Below are 15,484 nucleotides of genomic sequence, written 5' to 3'. Positions count from 1 at the left end.
GCGGACGTCTCCACGCGCGTGTTTGAAAATGCGCCTCGTCACCCAGTGACTCCACAAAGACGACACCCTCAGGATGATACCGAAGAAGCGCATTCCGACCTGGGCTATAACCGAACCAGTGAAGATCTCCAAAAAAGTAACTTTTTTTCCCCACCCGTGTCCTCCTGTAGTCGCACGTCGTTATCTCTTCCGACCTGTGGTACTTCCCCACCAGCGACAATCAGGTGTCGTTGAGCAGGGCGGATGTGCGAAACGTGCTTTGAAACGATGTAGTGGAACAGCCGCATACATCTCCGGGGCGGTACGTCGTCGCACCCAAACGGCGCACGACATGGTAGAGGAGCTGGAAGCATAGCACGCACTTCGTGGCTCGCCCAGTGTGCGCTTTTTCACCAGTGGCGTGCAACCCAGTTCCTCAGCGGAGACAGCAATGCGCTGAAGGTACTGCTAGAGCACGTCCTTGACCAGTTTCACCTCTTTATCATAAAGGTGCGATCCGAAACACAAATCCTCCCAAGACAGGTCACCAGGTGCACAGAACGAGCGTGCACAGGGGACCGAATTGTCTTTAACACGACGTCGCCGGCTAAAGAAGGTCTAACTCTACCGTGCTTGATAGCAGGCAAATCACGAAGCAGCCCCATGAATACGACACTTGCAGGCGCAGTGGAGTCGCGTGAAGGGCCCTTACTCGCAAGGCTGACCTCAACAATCTCCACAGGAACGCTTTGAGCCATCCCACCGGCTACGGCGGCGAGTGATTGTGGAGCATGGACTGAGTCATCACTAGTTCTCCGACAGCCAAGCCCAGAGCTCCCCAAGACCGGATTCACGTGTTATGAAGCTTCTGTGCCCGCTGTAGTTGCAGACAGAGCGCGCATGCCAACCTTCTACAGGTGCAGCCTTGGCAGAGGATAATTCCACCGATGGATTTCTCATAGAGAGCAGCTGCACCAATACGGCGGATCAAGCGCTCCCGCGGACGACTCGCGGTCCGGAGTGGCAAGGTGAAAGGCAGAGCTGTGAACCTTATGATGACAACAGCAGGTCGAAGAGATTGAAAAGCTTTTAGTGCAGCGGGTTTTTAGGTAACGTCAAGCTGGCATTACGCTAAGCCTAGACCGCAGTTATCCTCTCACGGCCAAAGGTTCCCAGGGGCCCAATAAAGCGCTCGCTTCGTGCCACTTCGTGGCAAAGAGCTATACCTAATGGAGTCGTTTTAACACCCAACGAGTTAAGCATAATATCAGATTGGCTATCCAAATAAGAAAACCTGGAACTAGGATAATGTGGTGGAAAATATAACAGCTTATCTCATCCCGACGAATAGGGACCTGTTGGATCCTAATCCTTCTCTCCGGAAGCAGGTCTGGTGCAGAAACATGTTTCATGTGCGACATGCAGAGAATCAGAATGACGGAGTAGCATAGCGCAGCAGAAAAGAGCAATGTTTCCTTCCGCAGAATCAACGGAGGCCGGAAAAGGCTGTTATGATGGTGCTGAAAGTAACGAGAGTTCTGATTTCGGGTTCAAGGCCTGGCTATCCATCGAAAACGAAAAGAGCACCGAGCTCTGGAAATGGTAAGAGGAGGAAACGTGGGAAGATTACAACCAATTATTGAAAGGGCAAGTGAGCTAGGGCGACAAAATCTGCTGGAGCACAACTTTCATGCGAAAACATGAAATCCTCACCGTAGCAACAACCCGGCGCCGTCCGGCGTCGTTCAGAAAAAAAATCCTGATTGGCTGGCGAGCAGTGACGTCATCAGTGACATCACCAGAGTGGAGAAATCCCATCGGCTGGAGGGAAGCGACGTCATCAGAACAGAAGTGATGTCACCTGACCAGGTTCGTTGTGTGAAGTCTGCACCTGCCAACCATGACAGGCGGCTGGTGGTGACCGGATTCAGTGAAAACGAAAGTGGCGTTGGTTGGCGGGTCTTCGTCGAAAACAACCACCACCACACCACCGCCACCTGACAACCATGGCAGGAGGCTGTGGTGTGGTGGCGGGTGTTTTCGATGAGGGCCTCCACCAGCCGCCCTATCAGCCATGTCGTCGACGATTTTGGGCCGTGGTCATCGGAGAAGCGGCCAAAACCAGCCTTTGACTTGACGGGACTAAATCATACCATTTAAGACACCAGATTGTTACCCCGAGCAAGAACAGTAACCAAAATTCTGGGTCGTCTTCTAAAACGTTCATTCTTCCTACTCCTGCTCTCCCGTCATGTGTCGTCTTGTTTGCTGATTCGTAGCACCATAAGCGCGAAGTCGTAATTGCGGCGCCGAGGCCTGCAGATTCAGTTACAGTCGTATACTGGACTGTAACTATGATGAAGGCTACGAACGAATGCGTTCCTCAGTGAAGCTTTTCGAACAGAGGATGGTGGAACACGCCGGGCCTTAATTAATAGACACCAAACGCTGTCACCAACATGCATATTCTGTGGATATCTATTATTCTCACTCAATCCGACAATCACTGCAAATTTTATTTTGTAGCGCGTACTTAATGTATCTTGAAATGTATTACTTCGATGACGATTGTTCGCATTCGAGCTTTCGCAAGGTATGTTTGCCACAGTACCTGAGATAGCCAGTCTTTAATGGAGGTCCCAGAAATTATGAGTACTTTGTTCCATTGACAGCACCAGTTACGTTCGGCGTCTTTCTTTTAATTACTTACTCGCTGATGAAGTAGACTTTGCTGCCCAGCTGCGAAAAGGTACGATCGTAGAGAAAATGCATTCCACTAGTGTTCCAAAAATCATTGCACAATAGAAATGGAGGACCCGCTACAGTCACTTTCTGATTGTAACATGTATCTGAACTTTTAAACTCTACATGGCGTACGCAAGCGGCAATTTTAAAGCGAGGGCATTAGTATTCCCATCGCGGAAAAAAGTTGAAGGGGGCACTTAAGCTCCGCCTTGAGGGTACGACGCGCTAGCGTAACGGGTTTATTCCCATATATGCAGAAGGTCATTCTCTGCATTCATAGATCCCTGGCCGTTCTCATACCCTCCTGGCGCAGTGGTGCAGCGATGCGCCACTGCCCTGCGATGGCAGGTGCTCCCAGCGGTGGACCTTGTGCGACCCAGGTTGCTCTTCCCGAGCGACTGATTCATTAATTTAACTACCACCCGCCATGGTCGGTAGTTTTCTCACAATCCGGAGGGCAGCTTGTGATGACGTTGCAAGGTCATGTGACCTGGTGACCCACCTGCGTTCTAGGTTGCTCTCTGGGGACCAACCTGCCAGAGCCATGACCGTCATTTTTCGTTCAAAACGCCAACGCCGACACCGGACTTTCTGATGAACGGGGCCTTTAATACTGTCGCGTTAAAACTGCCCGGCGCCGGCGACCGTTTGAAGCCTGGCAGCCGAAGCGGCCGGAGCGACCTGACCACCGCGGCAGGGGGCAGTTGAATTAATGATTGGTCGCGAGAGATTCATTTAGAAGAGCAACCTGGGTCGCACAAGCCCCACGAGTAACTACTGCCATCGCAGGGCAGTGGCGCATCGCTTAACCGCTGCACCACTGCGCCAGGAGGGGCATGAGCACCTCCAGCGACCTATGAACGTAAAGTCGAAAATTACCAATTCCGCATATATGGACATTAACCCATTAACACTATTGTGTCATGCCCCTAAGGCGGAGCTTAAGTGGTTTAAACCAGTTTTTTTAATCCAAAAAGCTCGAGTTTTTTTTAATATTTTTTTCTCACAACCGATTCCCCTCAATCAGTGCTCCCACCTCATCGCTCTAATCTGTGGGTTGTCATTGCCACAAACCTTTGTATTATGGTACCTTACGTTAGCACCTTGATTGATGTACGCTGCAACCAAATGAAGCAGAAATAAGCTGCCCCAAAAGACCCACACATCAAAACAGTGCTTTAAAATAAGTTCTCGCTATTAAGTCCCAAAAATTTGTTTTGATTCACGAGAGTCTAAAGTGAATATATACGAAACTGGCAATTTACCGCCCCGACTAAACTTCAAGGAAGAATAAGAAAGTGAGGAAATATTCGAGCTTGCGAAAACTAACAGCTCAAAGTCCCAGGAAGCGCTTAGGACCGCACTTTCGCACAGTTTTTCGAAACCTGTTTTCCTTTATGTATGCACTTTACTCTACTAGAACACCTGCGACGTTTTTTGCGATTATTTTGATGTGCATGCATATAGGAGCAGTAAAACGCTGTAAAGCAGCACTGGCGGCTGGGAACCGGTGAGGACTCTCATGGCAACACATTGTTTCCTCCTTTTCCTTTAGTTATGTCCTTAGGGCGCATATCCTAAGGCAAAGCTTGGTGTACGATAGGGATCAAAAACCAAGGGCATGCATTTAAAGTACACGCATGGTTTGGCGATACGCAGGTTTCTCGCTTCCCTGGATCTTTTTTTTTTCTAGTTTAAAAGTGTGCTTATGCACGGACGGTTTGGCACATCTTTCCTTTATTGCTCTTAATTTTTTTCTCCCGCGGTACTACTCATCGGTATTTCAAGTCACGTCAGTAACTTCTGCCAACCAAGGCTAAAGACTATGAAAAAAAAAAAAGGTCTTTCGCAACAGCTGCTAACGTTGGCAGCCCGTCAGCCAGACCCATCCGACTGACACTAGCGGTGTGCGAGCTTTCCTGTGCAGTGCTCTTTTCAGCACTATGCGAGAGGGCAAGGAAAATTCCTTGGTGCGAGTGATTGGCCAATGGCCGCTGGTCGAAAACTTGGGCCTTCAGTCTTTTCACCCTGGGTTGATATCTGATAGTTAATTGTATACTTGCTAATTACTCAACGCTCTGCTCGAGAATTTATCGGTAGTTCATGCAGTGACCCGTCATAATTTATCGGTAGTTCAATTTCTGAGTGCATTCCCTTGCATACCAAGAGTGTTGACGCGTACTTGTTAAGGAAAATGAACGATAAAAAACACTTTGCAGAGAGACATCATCAACTCAGGTTTTTTGCTGTCACATCTTTTTATGCAACTCTCGCTGCGGCGCAGGTAAAAAGGTCGTTGTTTTTGAAAATTGAAAACATTTTTTGAAATAAATATTTTTGAAAATATTTTTGAAAATGGTCGTTATTTTTGAAGTGCAATACCAAAATCGCATGAACTGCTGTGTACCTCGAGAGATTTATTCCCAGAACTACATGAGCTGCTGCTGCTTCTAAAACCTTCGTGCGGCGAGCGCCTGTCGGAGAACCTTATATACTAGTATGAAGAATAAAAAAGAAGGAAAAAGTCGGCAGTGTGCGAGCGTCGCCTAGAATTACTACTCTCTGAACAATAGAAGGAAAATGTTGCACTGCCATGACTTAACCCGTTTGTCTTCGCACACAAAGAAAGTAGTCGCCGCAGTTGAACGGTCTCCATTACGTCCGTGGTGTCCCCATGCGATGAAGGTGCGAACCGCGGGGAAACGTGTGGCCGAAAGCAAGGTTTTTCTTTCTTAGCTCTTGCTTGACCTCGGAGTCATGCTGGTCTTCATTTCGGGTGAATGCGAGAGAGGGTGCCGAGGGGGAAAGTACAAACTCAGCAGAGGGGAACAGCCATGACGCGTCGCTTCTGTCCCGAGCTCGGCATTGCGGTACACGGGCGCTGAATGCAACGCTCGACCTTCGTCACAGTTATGACGTCCGTTCCCCCCTCCCCCCCCCTCTCTCTCTCCTACTCCTTTCCACTCCGCCCACCCGTCCTTTCCTACCACTACGCGGTCTCGCTCTAGCCTCTCTAGGAGTCTTCACGAATGATGTTCTGGGACGAACAAAACTCCCGGGCCCTATCTTTATCTAAAGACGCCGTCGAAACAACGTAACGCCGTCGGAGTTGCTAGAGAACCCCACTTTCTTGGCGCCTGTTGAAACAACTTCGGCCGGCGAGGGCCTTATTTGCGCCATGGAGCGAAGTGGTTGTTTACGGCGCTGGCTGGATACACACGTCAAAAAAAAATAAAGAGAAGGAAAACAGGCTCTCCGCGGGAAGGAGAGACAGCAGGCTTGCGCGAAAAACAACTTGCGGGCTGCTTTCGAACATGGTTGCGGAACGGCCAGAATGTGTATATCGTTGCTGAGAATATGTTTAGTCATGGAAATCTTCCAGCTAACACAATAGCCGAGAGCTTCATAGAATATTGGGGGGGACTTTGTTGAAAAGAGTTCTTTCCATACACCTGGGATTTTCTTTTTCTGCTTGCTTAATGGTTTATTCCACCCACCGCGGTGGCTCAGTGGTTACGGCGCTCGGCTGCTGACCCGACAGACGCGGGTTCGATTTCGGCTGTGGCGGCTGAATTTCGATGGAGGCGAAATTCTAGAGGCCCGTGTGCTGTGCGATGTCAGTGCAGGTTGAAGAACACCGGGTGGTCGAAATTTCCGGAGCCCTTCACAACGGCGTCCCTCATAGTCCGAGTTGCTTTGGGACGTTAAACCCCAATAAACCAATGATTTATTCTACCTTGCATAATTTTCCAAAGTAGTTGTTGCTGTTGTGCCCTTGGTCGACCAGCCGCTAACATCGTCGTCTTCGTTGTTGTTTTTTTTTTTTTGTCATTTTAGTCTTCTGACGGGCGCTACGAGCTCTTCCAGCCATGCTGCATCGGCAGAAACAACGAATCGCCCACAGCTACAGCGGCTGAGGAACCACGGAGAAGGTATAGAATCAAAGCCTCCTTGTCGCGGATACCACTTCACCTTACTTTTCCTGCATACGCTTGCACGATCAACTCCCAAGCCACCAGAGCGCAGATCGTTTCTGCACGGCGGCTAATGAGCCCTGATTGTATTTTACTGCGCCTCTTCTGGTCTAGCTGGCTGTAGCCATATTTTCATTGGCAGCGTTTTTTTCCTCCAAATGCACCATCGTTGAAGGCGACTACGCTTAATGGAAAGTGAAGAAGAAGGAATGCTCGTAAAATAAGCGGAAAGCTTGATCCCGCAATGAGAAGGCTGATACTTTAAACGCCTTCGGTGTCTTCACCACACCGATTCGTGATCTAAATGGAGGAAAGAGGCAGACGAGGGTATCAAGAGAAACAGGAATAATAACAAGATAACACAAGTAATCTTCTTTAGCACCAAGAGGAAGAGAAATTTCATGGAAGGCACAATATAGGAGGAAAGTACGAAGAACGTGACTGTTACGCTTAAACACCATACCTTATTTTCTCTTTCTCACCGCGATATTCTTCAGGATGATTTCACCGGACGTCTTCAGGCTGTGGTGCCTTCAGAATTAAAGGGAACAAAGGAGTGATTCGTAATTATTTACTAAAGTATTTAATAGGCACGTTTTCTTTATTCGCAAATGAGGACGGTATCTTACGTAGCTTTGGTGTCTGCTAACCACGGATATTCTAGACCTTAAAATTTTTTAAGTGAATATTTTCGACGTACGGATATATTTTAATATGAAGTCCCGAGGGTTCGAAGAAGTCCCATTTGCTCTTCTGAAAAACGTATGAGGAGGGGCGTTTTATGCATTACATGTTTTATATCGTAAATCGTTGCGAGAAGGTGATCTCAAGAAAGATGCAGCGAGTGTCCGGATTAAACCACTCTATCATACGTGCAGAAAAAGAAACCATCTATCCCTCGATATCTCTAATTTCATCGAGTTACAGGTTGATTCAGCGTATAACACATGATAAAACTTTAGAGTTTCTTGGCAAATATGATTTACTGCCAGCAAGGTTTAAGAAAAAAGTTTATCGACATGCGCATTAAATCATTCGGAATTCCAAAAATCATATTAATAGTGTGGATCAAATTGATGCAACATTCATGGATGTCTCTAAGGCGTTGGGAAAGCTTCATAAAATAGATTCCGTTTTCACACAGTCAGTCAGTAGCATGAATATCCGCGTGTGTGACCACAGGCAATAATTTGTTTCCTCTCATGATCATTTCGTTAAAATTCAATCTACGTTCTCGAATGTGCCTTGTATTATCAGGTTAATAGTGAGTCTCACCAGCTGGAGGCTTGATGGAAGAGGATGGTCGTGCCTGGCGCAGCACACGGCGAAATCCATATTATTGGGAGCAGTATTTATCCCAGTGGCCGTAACAGTGCTGCTGCTACTGATGAAGATGACTATGTGCAGTATCTATCGTGACCAAGATGTCGTAGCAGGTCTGAGCTACAAGAAATAAGCTTACAGAGTAAGAATGTTTGGGAGTGCATTTTCATACATGCGATCAAGTTGTAATTAGCAATTTCCGATTTTTTTATGAGAAAAATTTCCATCATCATCAAGTGATGGCAATTTTTTCTCATAAAGCGCAAATTTGTATGTATTCGACTCACCCTGCCAACACTCATAGAGGGTTGTAAACTTGGAGGTTAATGAAAAATCTCGAAATGAGGCTAAGGAAAGCGCAACAAACTACGGAAACGGTCATGACAGTATTCAAACGCTACGGAAGACCAATTATTGCGAAATAAGGTGAAGGAAGGCCGTAAAAACGAGAGGAATCGATTCCAAGTGCGAAGAATCATCGCAATAAAGCACGTGACATGAACGGACGAACAGAGTGTACAAAACTTCTGTTTTTCAGGAATAACAGGAAAGTGTGCATCGCCAGCCCATGTCGCACCTTCAACGGTACCTTCTTTGCTTCGACAGCTGTTAAGATATTTGGCAAGATGGCAATGTCTTTTGTCGTCAACATTTCTTTTTTTTTTTGCACAAACTCATGCAACTGTTTTCTGTTAAATTAATGTTCTAAAAATACATATATGAAATGCACACGACATTGTGGACTCACATCATTATGAAATATATACTACAGCGGAACATCCGCTCCTTGCGCAGAGGCTCAGCAAACAAGGTGCCCTTAAATGACCCCGGCATTACGGCATCGGGCACCTGTGCCAGCTTTACCAGGAGAACGCGTCGAAGAGCACAGGGGCACCGATAAACAAGGAAGTCGACGGGCGCAGCTGAGTGGCGTTAAGCCGGGAAACGGCAACAAGGCGTCATTGGCAACTTCACCGAGATACAAACACCTTCCGGCTTAGTGTGGTGAGGCTGCGCAAGCTGAAAATGACATTGTCGAGGATGCCGTCAATAAGGGCAACAAAAAATTGCGAGGACACTTTAGCAACTTAAGTGTTTAGAGGCGAAAGCCGAGGACACTATGCCGTGACGACTTCCGGTAGATGTGACGTCACACCGTTCCCGTGGTGTATCGATACCCAAATTGTACATCTTTCGGGAATCTTAAGTGTTAATTACGCCTAATTACACATTTTTCCATCTAATTTGACACAAATCCGACGTTTTTCAGACCATTCTGTGAAAATTTTTACTATGCCGTGATGACTTCCGTTGGATGTGACGTCACACCGTTCCCGTGGCTATATCCACGTCTGCGTTATTTCGACGCAATTTCGACATGTTTTACTATAACTAAATAGCTAATTACCCTACAGTCATCAAACGTAGCTTCTATGTTTATTTTTTCCTCCTCTATCTAAAGCAACCATTCCTTTCCTCCTATCTTTTTTAGTTCTCGAGTTAACAAGAGTTAAACGCTGCCAAAGGTGTGACACCCTCTGCTAACGGACGACAGTATGAACCATAAAAGGCTTTCGCCTTAAAATAAAATGAAATTAGTTGAGTGGCTTGCTGAAGGAGAGCGCCGAGTCTCACCCAGTCCGCGAAATAATGAAAGCGGCAAAGAATAGCGTCACAAACAGGACTATAGGCAGGAAGCAAACTAGGCGCTGTTTTCCACACCGCCAATTTCTTGTCCTCATGACTACCTTCGAGACCTTGCCATCTCATCACTCGAGAATAGAGCATGTCTTCCGCTTGCCAGCTGGCTGTAGCAAAGTGGTCATTCTTCCCACGGAGGCACAAACTTTTTCCCACATCGTCAGTGGTGTAGTGCCGTGACTTTGACCCATTATTAAGTGAGCACATGCTTTTCTTGGCACGCTCGCGTTCGACTTCCCAGAGAACGGATGCCCCGAGGCGAGGCATGGGAGCGCTTTGGCTTCGAAAGCTACTGGAAAAGATAGAGGCCGCCTCGTGCACTGCCCACTATGCAACTAAATATTTGTGCCCACAAAGGATTTCTGGCATTTATGGCTTCTTGCATTGGACACTTGGAGTTTTGAAGGCCAGCACACTTGCGTCGGGACTTACATTTTGTCGACTAGGAAATTGAGTTGAAATTCTCAACACCAGAAGACAGTAGGCTATCAAGGCAACATCATAATAGTTTTTAAAGGGATGCCGAGGACAAAATGAAGTTTGTCTGCATTTATTTCGTTCATTAATGCGATAATGTTAGAAGCCTAATCGAGAAAAAAAAATGTGTCTTCAGTCATAAAACTCACTCATTGTCTGGACGGAAGTGACGTCACGAGACAGCAAATGGCGTCACTTCCGGTAAAGGCATAAACAGCATCCGCAGCACCCAACTGGCATAGAATGGGAAGGGGCGATAATGCAGGTAAATTACAGAAACAACATTGTGGTTTGATAAATATAACAGGCAAACATATTAACGCAGTGCACATGTAACATTCATGGCAAACAGAACAAACAACACAAATACGAAGGCGCATTTCATACACGTGAAAGGGAAGAAAGAAAACATAAACCGCAAAGTTAAAATCTATCGTGACAGATTGCGGAACCCGCGAACATGAAGTTGCGCTGAGATTAGTGGTGTGGGGACGCCTTCGTCCCCTGCGTTCACTTTCCCGCAACGCAGTAGTTTCCTGTGGTTAGCTCCCCCGCAACGCACTCTTCTCAGTTGGGTTACTTTAACTTTAACTAACAGGGGAGGGCGATCGCGTCGCAGCGACACAAGCGCCACGGATGGCGTTTTGCTGCGCCCGCGCGGGGGATAGCCGGTTCTCTTCTCCTTGGGACCGGGAAAGGATGCGGACGTTTCGCGTACCGCTCCGCTCTTCGCCGGCGGGCGACCTCGTGTGGAAACATGTTCCCGTCAGCTCGTCCCGTCCGGCCTCCGAGTTTTTCCCCCTGCCCTACCGTGGGCGAACCGTCGCTCGTAACCGTGCTGGTGAGTCGGACATCCTCGATTCCTCAATGTATTTTGTTGCTAGCTGGCGTTATTCTTGTTATAGCAGTAAATGTCTTGTTTGTGTCAGCCAGTGTGTCGTTCCTTTGTTCCCGCAGAGCAAGGCCCGCCGTGGTCGGCGAGCGCTCGGTAGCGTACGCGACCACGGGGTGGGGTCCGCTCGGTTTTGAACTGGGTCAGCCGCGGTTAAGCGGGGAGAACGTGTTTATCTGCCCAATTTATACCCCACAATGGCCAGCATTCAGAATATTTCGATAACGCGGCGTGACATGGCACGGATATGAATATGCTACTTTCAGTGTCCAGACAGTGCTGAAATTGTTCCACTGGGCGCCTGAAAACTGCTACCTTCAGCCGCTTGGGTTGCTACAAACGCGAGGCCCATCCTGATCCATTAGAGGCACGCATTTGACTTAATCCTTGCCTAGCTTCCCTCGGCGTAGTTCAGATAGTTGACGCCCGCCGCGTGAGGCTTCTAAAGTATGCGGATGCTCATGCTAAGCGCTGGCAACTGGCTTCGAAAAGCCCTACAGGTGCGCTGTGATCGACACTGCAAACTTCAGCGCAGGTTGGCCACAAATTGTGTCATTCGATGAAACAGCCGGAACAGCGGTAGCTAGATTACCGCATTCTAACCAGAAAGGGGCTACTTCTGCTGAAAAAATAACGGAGCTTTCAAGGCTAGAAAGGGTCAAAGAATAAAGTATAGGTGTCGCCACCAACGGGCCATTCCGCAAGTGAACTGCATGCGTCAACAGTGTTTTATTAGCGCGGATCCCAGAGGCTACGCTACACTGTCATACACCTCAAAACACGAAATCGCGGAGTCCTTTACGGCGTAGACATCCCAAATTTGAACCGAGTGGAGGTGAAAATATTCAGTGCAATTTTCTTCACAATAAACGTCTTTCGCTGGCGGACAAACATTAACATATCCAGAAAGAATCAAATTTTACTGAGAACAAAAATTGGTTGGGGTTATCACAAATGTCTCTTTAATGCAGAAATGCATTGCACGGCTGGCACGCGAGATTTTCAAGGAGCTAGTTACGGGTTTTCACTTCACGGCGAGACTTATGCTTCCGCACTGCAAAGCTTACCTGGATGAGCATACAGGGCGCCCATTTCTTTCTTTATGAGCTTACATATATACTATAACCAGTCATCTATGATACAAATTAAACGCATTCTTGCGTAAGTAAGATAAGTTATTCATGTCATTCTAACGAGCCTCAAAGACGAGGAGGTAGTGAAAGACGAAGGAAAAGAAGAAAGCCTTCAGAGAATGTGTGGGCTTCTATGGGATGTGTCACAATGGGAAGAAGGGAGCGGAGGAAGGGCGCGGTGATCCGTCGGCAGTCGACAGCGTAATCAATGAGAATGTATTTATGCACCAGTTGGGTCTTTTAACAAATGGCGATGCTGTAGCTCCCACCATTGTTCGAAGTGTCAAAAAGCACACTGAGCACGACCCTTTTGTTCACTAGCCGACAAGCTGACACACAGTCACGGGTAAGCGAACAGGGTGTTTAATGTCAAAGGGAGAGGAAAATGCGCAACATGCACGTATGCAAAGGAGACGCTCGCTGGCAGCGCTGCATAGGTAAGGACGGACCGTTGTCCTTCCTAAGCACAATGAGCCTCTGCGCTGCTACCCTGGACGTCGCCTTTGTTTGAACACTGTCGCTTCACGTGGCATTACAATTGCAGCTAGACGAGGACGCTTGTCCCACTCGACAATCCCAGTAATTCCCAGTAGCCTTAGTCGCTTTGGGACGTTAAACCCCACAAAACCAAACCAAACCAACCAGTGATGCACATGGACAAATTTCACGGTTTTATTTTCTTCGACGATCATCAGTTTTGTTACTGACAAATTCCCGCGTTGATGTCCGCTGAATACGAAACGCGATGGGACGACTTAAAACACTTCTAGCGTGTTTGCACATAATTAGCAATTTCCAAGAAAACCGCTCGAGGGAAAATTCTGGGCGAAGCGAGAATCGAACATTCGTAAATGACATCTCGTTTGTAAGTAAAACCTCACGACGCTTCCTTTTTTTTTTCTTTCTGCAAGGATAGTTCAGTGAGGAACCTTCGTAAAGGTGTGCAGCGCAGGCATCCGCGAAATATTTGTTTGCCAGACACCTCTGCGCTGTCCTGAAGAGTAGACGTCTTCGTGACTTCGTGAATGTTCCAAGCGTCGTCAAGTCATCCAAGCAGGTGTTGCAGCGTGGCCCTTGCAATGGACGCTTTCATGAGGGTGGGCAGAAGGGAATTCAGCTTTGTTACTGCAGTCTCTTTTCATTGCCCACAAGGAAGGAAAAAAACCCGCCAAAATGTCCAAACGCAGATTTAGGCACAGTATCACATCCCTACGCACTGTAAAATGTAGTCTAAATTAGCTATTTGGGAGTCTGCTAAGCATCTGGAGCCGTCTTCATGGTGGCAAGGTCTTTTTGGCAAACAACCAGCGACGTGAGTCGCATGTCGGCTACTCCGGATTCCCCAACCGCCTGTGTCGTGTGAAATAAACTTATCACAGTTCGGTAATGTGCATACGAAGCTGTAGAACAGGCTCGGCGGAGAACACGTGCAAAAATTTGGTTACGTGCACTGAAATCTCAACGTGGAAAAGGCGCACAACCAGTCATTTCCTTACAAAGCAGTGACGACTCAGACTGATGAAATGTTTGCGTCGATTGCATTGCATGCAGTACGTCATCATCTATTCCTGAGAAGGCATTACAGCATATTTGCTTCAGTCCAAAACTATAATTCTTTACTTATTTCTGAGTTACAAAAGAAATCTGCATAATGAAACGTGTGTTCTGTTCCCCCTTTCTCTAAAAAAAAAACGAAAAAAAAAAACGGTTCTTTTCCGAGGTTTCAAAATTTCTTTCTTTTTAAAATCTATATGTGCGATAGAGCTATACTCAAACGTACTTCCGCAGTCAAGCCTCGTTAAATTTATAAGTGCTCATCTCGACTAAAAGAAACCCAGAAACATACCTTGACCATCTAATCGAAAATGTGCAACGCATACTGCTTGGTGGCTAGTGGGCGCATCACCAGCTAGGCCGTCAGACGACCGTTCCCGAGAAACGGGAGACTTGTGCAGTCATTTGGCCTTAAGCATAGATGTTTACGGTAACAGGAGTGCGACTGGTCACGTAGAAGACGCAAATCTCATGACCTAGATGCAGTTCTTTTCCATCAGAATACACTGCTTGCTGTCCTGTAAAGTGTGGTTGTGCACGTAAACCACCAAAGACATGGTACTGGAGGACACAGTAGATCGTTCTGCTCCGACGAGCTCTTATATGCTGCAGTCGGCCTTTAAAGACCAGCGACCGTGACGGTTAGCAACGAAACACACGCAGGCCAGACAAGAACGAGCTATTAATCGAACTTGGACGTATGACTCTGAAGATAGATAATGCTTTATACAAGTGGCACGATCGATGGTAAACTTGCGAAACAGATATTTTACTTTCTTCGTGTCAGGGACTGTAGCTCGTGACTAAGCCCTTACCTCCGAGGACCAAATGACAATCAGCGCAAGGTTAGACGTTAGATAATGATATGGTTGCGAAGGTCAAAACCAGAACTCTCGTGTGATGCAGCAGAAGGCACAGCCCCCCCCCCCCCCCCCACACACACACACAGAAACAATCCTTCTTTATTTTTGTTGCTCCGGCAGCAAAATAGAGAGCACATTACGTACGCACGTAATTGGATATCGACGACCGTGAACACAAACTCTTGGTATTGAATTCTGCACAGAACGCAAGCGAGAGCCCGAGAGGTAAAAACTGCCCTGGGGATATAGAGATGCGATAAGGCGCTTCGAGATAGATGGAAGCCACGGAAACACGTCGGTGGCAGAAAAAGAAAGCCTTATCAGCTAATCTTAACACCAAGCCGCCGTTCAGCCCTGACTGCTATGGGCGCCTAGCGGGAAACCGACCAGAGTCCATGTGTCATACCGCATGTGGTGTTTGAGCTGTCGGGTGCCGTAAATCCCGCCTGCGTCCAGGAGAGCTCGGGAAAACACGCATTTCGAATCGCCTCGTCCGAACCTGAGACAGCCAGTGAGTTCACCACCAAAAGTCCTCACGGGTTTCTTTCTGCCTCTCTCCATCTCTTCAAACTTTTTCTCCTTCTCGCTCACGTCGGCGAGATCCTGACGGCCGACGCGAACGTCGCTCGAACCGGTTAACCTTCGCTTCGCGCCGGGGTCGCTCGCCCTGCAATTCTAGACTGAGTCGCGGGCCGCTAGTCACCTTCCGCGCTCCCCCTCGACGCCTTCTCTTCTCGTTTCTTCTTATCGGACTGTCTCACGATCCCCCCTCCCCTCAATCCGATCGCCTCGCCGCAGTCGACGGCGTTCGCTCCGTTTGAGCGCAACGCGTCGGATGTGACG

Source organism: Amblyomma mixtum, chromosome 5 (genome assembly GCF_055824585.1).
Source record: "Amblyomma mixtum isolate Tamu chromosome 5, ASM5582458v1, whole genome shotgun sequence".
In the NCBI taxonomy this organism is placed as follows: Eukaryota; Metazoa; Arthropoda; class Arachnida; order Ixodida; family Ixodidae; genus Amblyomma; species Amblyomma mixtum.
This window is presented reverse-complemented; position numbering follows the sequence as displayed.